This window comes from Arachis ipaensis, chromosome B08 (assembly GCF_000816755.2).
Source record: "Arachis ipaensis cultivar K30076 chromosome B08, Araip1.1, whole genome shotgun sequence".
In the NCBI taxonomy this organism is placed as follows: Eukaryota; Viridiplantae; Streptophyta; class Magnoliopsida; order Fabales; family Fabaceae; genus Arachis; species Arachis ipaensis.
The window spans coordinates 1301692-1311137 of record NC_029792.2 but is presented as its reverse complement, the minus strand read 5'-3'; the positions used below and the strand labels follow the sequence as shown (position 1 = coordinate 1311137).

The 9446-nt window shown below is 29.2% G+C and overlaps 1 long non-coding RNA gene across 2 annotated transcripts; it reads left to right on the top strand.

Annotated features, from left to right (window-relative positions):
* Nucleotides 3135-4917, top strand: LOC107614222. Of its 2 annotated transcripts, none has more exons than XR_001614336.2 (2): nucleotides 3135-3822; nucleotides 4145-4917. It is a non-coding gene; the product is annotated as an uncharacterized LOC107614222 (long non-coding RNA). The 2 variants fall into 2 exon arrangements; XR_002351731.1 differs by having other exon boundaries at nucleotides 3137-3391.

Below are 9446 nucleotides of genomic sequence, written 5' to 3'. Positions count from 1 at the left end.
TACATAATAACGAGTTTATACAGAGAAAAATTGTCTATATGCATAATTAACTCAAAAATATAATTTTTTACACAAATAATAGATATTTAAATAATAATGATAATAAATACTTTTTAATAAAATTTTAATTCACAATAATTTTGATGATAATGTAAAAAAATGATTGTATAATTAGTGTTTTTTTTTTACTTTTGTATAGTTAGTGTTTAGTATTTTATTTTGTATAATATGGTAGATGAAAATAAAAAACAAATATAAAATATGTGTCATATATACTTTGTTGCTGTTTCCTATTTATGCTACGCCTACTAGAACTTCCTCTTTCTTCATTGGGATCTAGAACTTGTTGTTAGGGATGTTCATAGAAATGGATTCTCTCAAAATGTTAAATTCAAAGACATTAGCAAATGATAGAAAAAAAAAGTGTTAATAGAGTTGAAAGAAAACTATTAAGAGTGTTAATAGGATCAAGAGCTTGTATTGAATCAACAACCATAGCACAAGGAAAAAGAAGCTGAGCTTTCTTCAATATGTCCTGAAAAATTAAATTAAGATAAAAAAAACTAAATTAAGATAAAAAAGCATACAAGTATTTAGACTTCACCATGCAGTTCTCGCAAGTTAAGGCTATTATATAAAATAATCGCTTAATAGAACCCAGACAATAACTTCAATAAAAATTCATGTATAAAACAGAAAATAATATAACAAAAAGAATGCTAGCAAGAAAACTAATCAAAAGAAATCCAGATTTTTACCTCAATATCAGTACTTAAATATAAATATAAATCTAATTTAATCCTAAGGCATTCTGTTCTGTTACCAATTTGCTCAAGGCTCTGTCACATGATAAAAAATAAAATAAATGCAACCAAATTAGAGAAGGTTAACTGACTCTAAACACAAAGTACAATTACAAATCAAATGTTAAACTTCATTACCTAATTCGAATTATTGTAAATGTGTAATTCAAATTACATAAAAACGTATATTTGGTTAATTCATGTCTCCATTTTTCTTTTAGCTGAATTATAAAATTTTGCTGTGCCAATTGGCTTATATATAATTTGTTCTAGTTATTCTATTATATAAAATTTATAAAATTAATCTACTCCATAACTTTTTCTCTATTTTGTAGGAAAATGTTGATATATAATAACATAATTAGCATTTCATATTGCGACATTTTTATTAAAAATATTATTTATACATAAAAATAATCATTAAATTTAATTATTATATATTTATATTAATAATAACTAATTTTAATAACTGATTTTAACTTATATAACACTTCATTTTCTTCCCAATATATATCCCTCTAATGTATATAAAACATATGAATGATATAAAGTCAACATTCGCTATGATTTAATTTGATTCAAGATTATTAAATTAAAGAAATCTTAAAAGCGTGGGATATTTATTTAAGAATTAAAAATGTTAACATGAAAAAGAAGTAGGCAACCCATCCAAAAAATGTGAACAAGTTTAAGGCAAAATAAGGGGATTTATTTGTCTGGTTGCTCATTCTTTAATTTTTACACATAGACAAAAGTGATTGATTGATCTCAGTGTCTCAATTCTAACCACCGAATATATGTATTTTTTATTTTTTTATTTTTATTTAAAAAATTTGTAAAAAGATAATAACAAGTACAATATAATATTTTCTATTTTCATTTTTTTCTCATAAATTCTGAAAAATATTAAAAAACCAAACACACCTTTAATTTCTTCAACTTTGATCATTACCTAAAAAGAAAAAATTATTATTCTCTAACTGAAAGTGAATCATGAATCGGTTCGAATTCGACTAATTAATAACTTAATAAACTGAATTTATGAGCTAGTGAGCCAAGATTGAACTTAAAAGTGAATTCATAAATTAAATGGGTTGAGTTTAAATTTGGATAAGCTCAACTTATCATTAGTTCATAAACTGACTCAATTATATATATATAATTTTAATATAAGATACAAATAAAAAAATTATAATTAATAGATAGATAATATATAAAATTATAGATTATGTTCTTATTATTTGAACCAACTCGAGAGTTTTCGTTGAGCCAAATTTAATTATCGTTTTTATATTTTTTTCAAAAACAACTTATGCATGAGGGGCATTATTATTGCCAAGAAACAATAACTCAAATGACATAGTCTCCCCATACTCAATTAAGAGGTTGCGAGTTCGAGTTTTCATATCTTCGGTAAAAAAAAATGAGGGGCATTATTATTAGTGAATGACAGAATGTGTTAGTATTATAATGCGAATTAAACTAGGGGGATTATTAATTAATGGAAAACTAGGAGTGTTTGTTGGAGATAGATGTTAAAGCAGTTGGTTGACAAAACAGAAAGCTGGAGAAAGTGTACGTAGTAATTAATTGATCATGTTTATGTGGGGATTAATGTTAATTTGCAAATTAAATGGCATTTGCGCTATTTTAAGTTTGATTATTGCACTTTGTAAGACCGGTGATTAACATTATTTTAACAGAAAACGCATTTTCATTTATAAAAATTAAATAGTCAGATGATATTAACAAATTGGATTCTCTAATTTTGACTAGTTGACCAGTAGTTAATTATACATTATTGAACTTGTATGTCCATGGAATACAATAACTCAATAAGCTTACTCCTCTACACTCAAGATTGAACTCTTGACTTTTCGGATCTAGAACTCTAATATCATGTCATGATACCACTCATTTCAAAAATTTCAGCTGATGAAAAAAGATAACACTAATAGTTATATTTCTAATATTTCCTAAATTTTCATTATATATATTGTATAAATATTTCATTGGTTTCTCATACTTTTTCTTTTGTTAAATAGTTCGAGTTGTCATGTTGCATGACAATAATGTCTAGGAATATAATTAAAATCATTGTCAAAGAAAATATATTTGAAATATTAGAAGTATTATTAAAACTAAACCAAATGTCATACGTACAAATATTAAAGATAAAAATATGCTTATTATTAAGTATATTTGTTGTTATATATAAATTTTTTTCAAACACATTAATTATCTAAAAGGATTAAAATTAAAGAAAAATTATTCACAATTAAATAACAACAATAATAATAACAATGAAAATAATACCAATTATAATAACAATATGCGGTGGTAGTTATAGAATAATGATGATGATGAAAAAGAATTAATAAAATTGAGCGTCCATCGTCTTCATCGTCCGTCGTCCTTGGTCTGCGCTGCACTGCTTTGCGCTGGTCGTGCGTCTACTCTACTCTGCTTTCCACTGGTGGTGTGTCGCTTCCGTCGCGTTCCGTCGTCGTGGATCGCTACGCCGCTACTCGCGTCACCACACCTCGCCACACCTCGCCTTGCTGCCTGAAGTCGATCTGCCAAAACAGGTAACAGGTTAATTTTTTCTTTTGTTTTTTCAAAGTTAATGAAACAGGTTTAAACAAATGATAATTTTTCTAATTTCTGAATTGATTTGATATACCTATTTGTTTAATTGAATTCTGAATTCTTTTGATACAATAGTTTGGGTTTACAATATGAATATATATATAAGGGTTTTGTGAATTGATGAATTGACATATGAATTGGTTTTGTTGATTATGAATTTACTTTATTGTTGATGGTTGTTGCTGTGATGAATACCATGCTTCTTCTAACCACTGGTTCTGTTCTTGTCGAGGCTTTGCCTCATGATTTCTTTCGGGGTGGAGGTCGAGATGGAGAAAGCTTAAACTATCTTGGTCGCTTATTGATGAAGTTAAGATCAGAGTTTCTTGGCGAGTCGTCATCATCGTGCGAACAATTGAAATTTTTAACAGTGCGTTTTATGTCTTCCTATTTCTGAAACAATTTATCTCTGTTCTTCATCTTTTGTTTTTTGGTATACAAGTGACGTCTTCTAAACTCGAACTGGCTTTACATGTATTTTGTTTGCAGTGATGCTAAAATTAGCTATATCTATATTGTAACTTAAGCTCAACTGCTTTGCCCATGTTGTAGTATATGTCATGGATGTTTAGGATAATGAGTTGTATAATGAGTTGTGGTTTTGGCATGTTCATCTTTTAATTCATTTATCAATATGATGTGTCAAATTTGTGTGAACCTTTTTATTTTTTTCCTCTTCTTTCTTTGGGCAGCTTGTCTGATCAATGAACATGATCAAATTGATCTATTTTGAGGGTTTGGGTGAGGCTGATTGGACATTACTGCAACTTTAGTTAGAGTCTATGTAGTTATTTTGTTGACATCCTAGTTGATAATGAACTTGTCCAAGAAAGTATCCCAAACGACGATGTCAGCTCCCTGATGATATAACCCATGATTTTAAGGTCGTGGGAGAAGAGTCCCAAGGTCTTAATGACCTTTCTTTAGCAGGCTTATCCATACATGATGATATTGAAGGCTTGATGTTTCATTCTTCTAAAGGAAGTAGATATATATTCAATGAGCAGGAAGAATTATCTCAGCAGCACATTAATGGCAATAACTTCTTAAATGACATCTTTGCTGAGAATGCAATCGTGGATGATACTAATTTGAACCCTTTGGAGTTCTTAGCTTCTATGTTCTCTGGTTTTGCTGCAGAAAGCCTTGTGATAGTGACATTGGTTTCAATTCGGACATTGGTTCAGACTTTGATTGAAGTTTTTGGTGGAAAGAGCTAACTTGTTGGGACACCTGATGAACTCAAGTCTGCTCTTTTAGAATTAGTTGTTATTAATGTTATTATTGATCCTTATGCCGGTTCAGAGAGTGGGAGGCTGCAATACAAGAATTGATTTTTAGATTTTATGTATTATACTGAAACTATGCTTTCTATTGTTTTCATTTTTAGATTTCAAATTACATAGCCTTGTGATTTTCTATAATATACTATGATATGATAAAGACACAAACTATATTTCATGAATCTACACAAATATAAAATGTTACATGATCATAATAAATACTTGAATGATGGAAATTGAATTTTATATATACTTTTTACTATTATTTTTGTTTCATTTTATTCATTACTTTTTTTATATGTTGTATTTTGAAAGTCAAAAAAATAAAAAGAAATTATTTTTGGTACAATTTGTTTATAAATAAGCAAAAGAATGATAGTGACAAAATAAAAGGGATTATAGGAATATCTTTTATGTCGTAGAATCATTGAATAAGGATTATAGTAATATCTTTTATTGAATATTTATAGTTTTATCGAATTTTCAATTAGGTTCTTATACTTTTTTTTTTCCAATTAGGTCCCTAAAGGTATACAGGTAATTTCACAATTTACTAACATTTTTTTGACGTTTAACGTTAACAGGGATTAAATTGAAAAAAGAAAAAAGATGTATAGGAACCTAATTAAAAAAAATATATAAAAATCTAATTAAAAATTTGGTAAAATTATAGGAACCTGCAGAATAATTAAATCATAAATAAACAGATAAACGAAAGATAATTAAATTTTAGTTTGATGGTTGGGATTTGAGGTTTTTTTCGCTCGGAACTTTATAGTAGGAGTGGGGTGCTAGCATTTCCATTCCCATGGTAAGACATCTCTCCATCTCTACTATTGGTTAGATCCTTTCTTAATAATTTAACATAAATAATCTTACGGTAAAAAAAAATATAAGAAGTGATATCAAAATCGATCAAATTATTAAAAAATTATAAATTTATTTTATTTGAATTTAAATCTTAATTTAAACCTGTAAAATTAAATTTAAATATTTGTTACCTGTAACTTAAGGTAGTTCAGATACTCCTATTTGAAGGTGAGGTAATGCCTTACGTTTTTTTATTAGTGGACAAAAATATTTTATTCATAAGTCATGATCAGAATATTTCTCTCTTTCTTTGTTTACCCAAGATAGAATCTTTTATTTATTATTATTATTATTATTTTCTGTAGAAGCAGCTTGTATTAATTAAATATTGGAAAAAAATATGAGATTTTTATTTAGTAATTTTGAATGGACACTTAATATGGGCAAACATATTTTATTTTGACCCACAGTGAAATGGGCCTTTTAATTCATGATAGTACCACCAACAAACCCACAAAAAATTTATAACAAAAACACCCACAAAAAACTATTCATGGATTAAGCCCAATTCAGGTCCAAAAAGATAGTCCCGGCTAGTTACTCACTTTTTGTTTCGATACAACAGCTAGTTACTCACTTACTTTTATACGGGAAATATTAATATTAATAGATAGAGAAAGTATAGAGAACTAATAAAATATTTGTACAATGTGTATTATTATTTGTACACATTTAATTTATATAATCTATTTTATATATTATATAAATATTCCATTGAGTTGTTAGCAGGACTCTAATGGATACTGCTCAATTCCGCTACTTCAATACCCTTTATAATAGATAGTATTATTTTGATACAACTAACACGTATTTTCTTTTGTTTTGTTAATATAAATGAGATGTCAATTAGCGTTATACATAGCCACGAAACATAACCGTTGATGATGGGTCATATTCATGCATATCTTAAACAGAATTCAGAATTATATAGCAGCTAATTAGGGCACTAAAAATTATATACAAAGTATTTTGATGGTGACAATCATCCATTTAATGAGTGTACGATATTATTTCGTCGATTTTTAGTAAATCGATGGTGGTTTGATATAGGGGTGTATATGGGTCGAATCACATCGGGTTTGGCTTAATTTAGATCCGACCTGAAATATAGACCGGGCCTAATTTTTAGACTCTAACTCGATTTTAGATCCGATGAAACTTACGCACCTTCAGATTGGGTGAAAACCGGGTCTTTAGCCTGTAAAAATCACCTAATCTTCAACCATTATTTCACAATTTACACAGTAAAATTTACTTAAAAAAATATAACAAGAACCAACCCTTCTCTAAAATTAAAATATAACCATAATCAGTGCTAATATTATCTAATAACACCAAATATTTAAATTAATACAAATAACACAATATTATCAGTTAGTCTAAAGTCTTATGCATTTTAAACATAAAACATTAACTTATAATCTTATAATGACTAATAACACAAAATATTAAGGTTTACAATATTTAAATTCCACATAAGAGTAGTCATCATCCATCACTAATAACACAAAATATTAATTGTGTATGATGACCGGGCCACTGGACCGAGTTCGGGTGACCCGAGCTATGGCCCGGATCCGACCCAAAATAATTACTGGATCCATTTTTAAGACCCCTTACCCTACCTTAGACCCGATGAAATCACACTAAATTAGCTCATAAAGTGTTCGAGGCCGGGCCGAGTCTTCGGGCGGGGTCGGACCATGTTCACCCCTAATTCGATATCTAGTGGTCTGGGAGCGAAACATACTCCTCTCTGCAGGTACCAATTTTCTAAAAGTGTATCAAAGTGTTTCTGATTAGACGGGTATTGGGAATAAAGACAAATTAAAATTTATAAACAGTAAGACAAACGGAAAGGTAAAGTTTTCGAAAAGAAAATGTACTAGAAACATGAATATCTGCGTTGAAATTGAAAGAAAGCAGTAAAATGCCTTCGACGGGCTCAAAGGGCTTCGGCATGAAAATCTAAAATGCAGAAATGTAAATTGGACAATGAAGATAAAGGATACTTAAACATAAATTTGCTTGAAAAAATAAAGTTTACAAAGGATACTTAAACATAAATTTGCTTGAAAAAATAAAGTTTACAAGAAGATAAATTGAAAGAAAGAAAACATGGAAGGAACCCTACAGAAAAGTTACTCGATTGCAGACTCAGGAATTCTTTGGGATGTGAGTGTGCTTGAGCGTTTTTCTGAGTTAAAGTTCTAACATTTATTCCCTAAAACTTTTTAGTATTTATAATATACTTTTGGTAACTGACAACTAATTACAATTAATTACAAAATCACAATCTTGAATGCATACTCCTTGATAACCGTTCTCGCCTTTTGGGTGTACACATTTCCCATAATTTCCTCGCGTGATGAAAGCCTCTAACTCCTCTACTACCATAACTGTTCGATCTACTTATTCGAACATCTTATTCGATTACCTGTCTCAAAAATCTTGTTCGATTTGGCCTATCCAATTTAATAAAGTAAATGTAATCGAATCTGCGTCGATTACCTTCAGCCCACGCTTAAACTTTTGGGATGAGTGATTTTATGACATGATTTTAGAGTTCTAAATCCAAAAGGTTAAGAGTTCGATCTTTGGTAAACCCCAAAATTAGCTTAAAGTTTTATGACATGAGATGTTTATTATCCTTGGGTGATGTTCATTTTGTAACTCATATAGCCCATTATAACCTAGCAGGACTCATTTAAAAAATATCCGTTGTTAAATTCAAAAACAAATTTAAGAGAATTTTAGGTTAAAAAACAAATTCAAAACTCAATTATAAACTTTAAAATTTAAGCCATTTTACCTTTTGGAAAAGTCGAGGAGACTAGCAATTTTTGTGTTTTTTGACCAGTACTTAACCATCAAAACAAAAGTGAATGATTTCTCATCATTAGATATAATCTCACACCATTAAAAATATTATTGATGACCAATTAATAGTTACAAAACACTAAAATTACTGCCCCTAGTATTCCTCTTACCTTTCTAGTACATCAAAATTAATCATAGACTCTTACGAGAAGATATTTGGATGTGCGCATAAGATGATGAATGAGGCGAGGCCACGTGTGATTGTCATTGTCACGGGTGCGTGGGAACCAGCCTGTGACGATCTCCATGACAACCGCATCGTGTCCGTACACGTGGTTATCATAGTACGAACTCTGTTACTACATAAACACCTGCATTTATTTAACATTTAACAACCTTCTTAGCTACTTAATGTGCCGCTTTTCATATCTGTCGGTTTTATTTGATCCCTTAAATTAAAAATTTACTAGCTATATACCATAACATAATATATAGAAAACTTAGCTTATTCAAGTTACCTCAACATGTCCCATAAGGCATAAAGAAAGAACAGAGAATAGGAGGAAGATCATCACAGATTCACATGTATAAATGATGATGCTATGTTGTTTGGAGGCGTAATTTCATAAAGTGCCTTATGTCGTTATATAAGCTAAGGGATATATATGATCCATATCCTTCTAGCTTCTACTAACCACATGCCATCTCAGCTTCTATCCTAATTTAATTTCAGCAACCTATATATTAACGTTTATTTCTCACTAATAATACTTGGAGAAAATGACATATTCATGGTGTGTCGGTATTAGTGACAAATCTAAAAATACTTAAGTGGGACAGAAATAATTAATAATCAACAATCAAGTTGTAATTTACATAATTTTATTTTGCTATATATCAGAATTACATGAGATGATGAAAGTTAAGGCTGAGTTCTATATAACCCACCTCTAATTTGTTGTTATTGTGATTATGATAGACCTATATGGTTATTATTATATTAATCTAAAGCATATGCAGG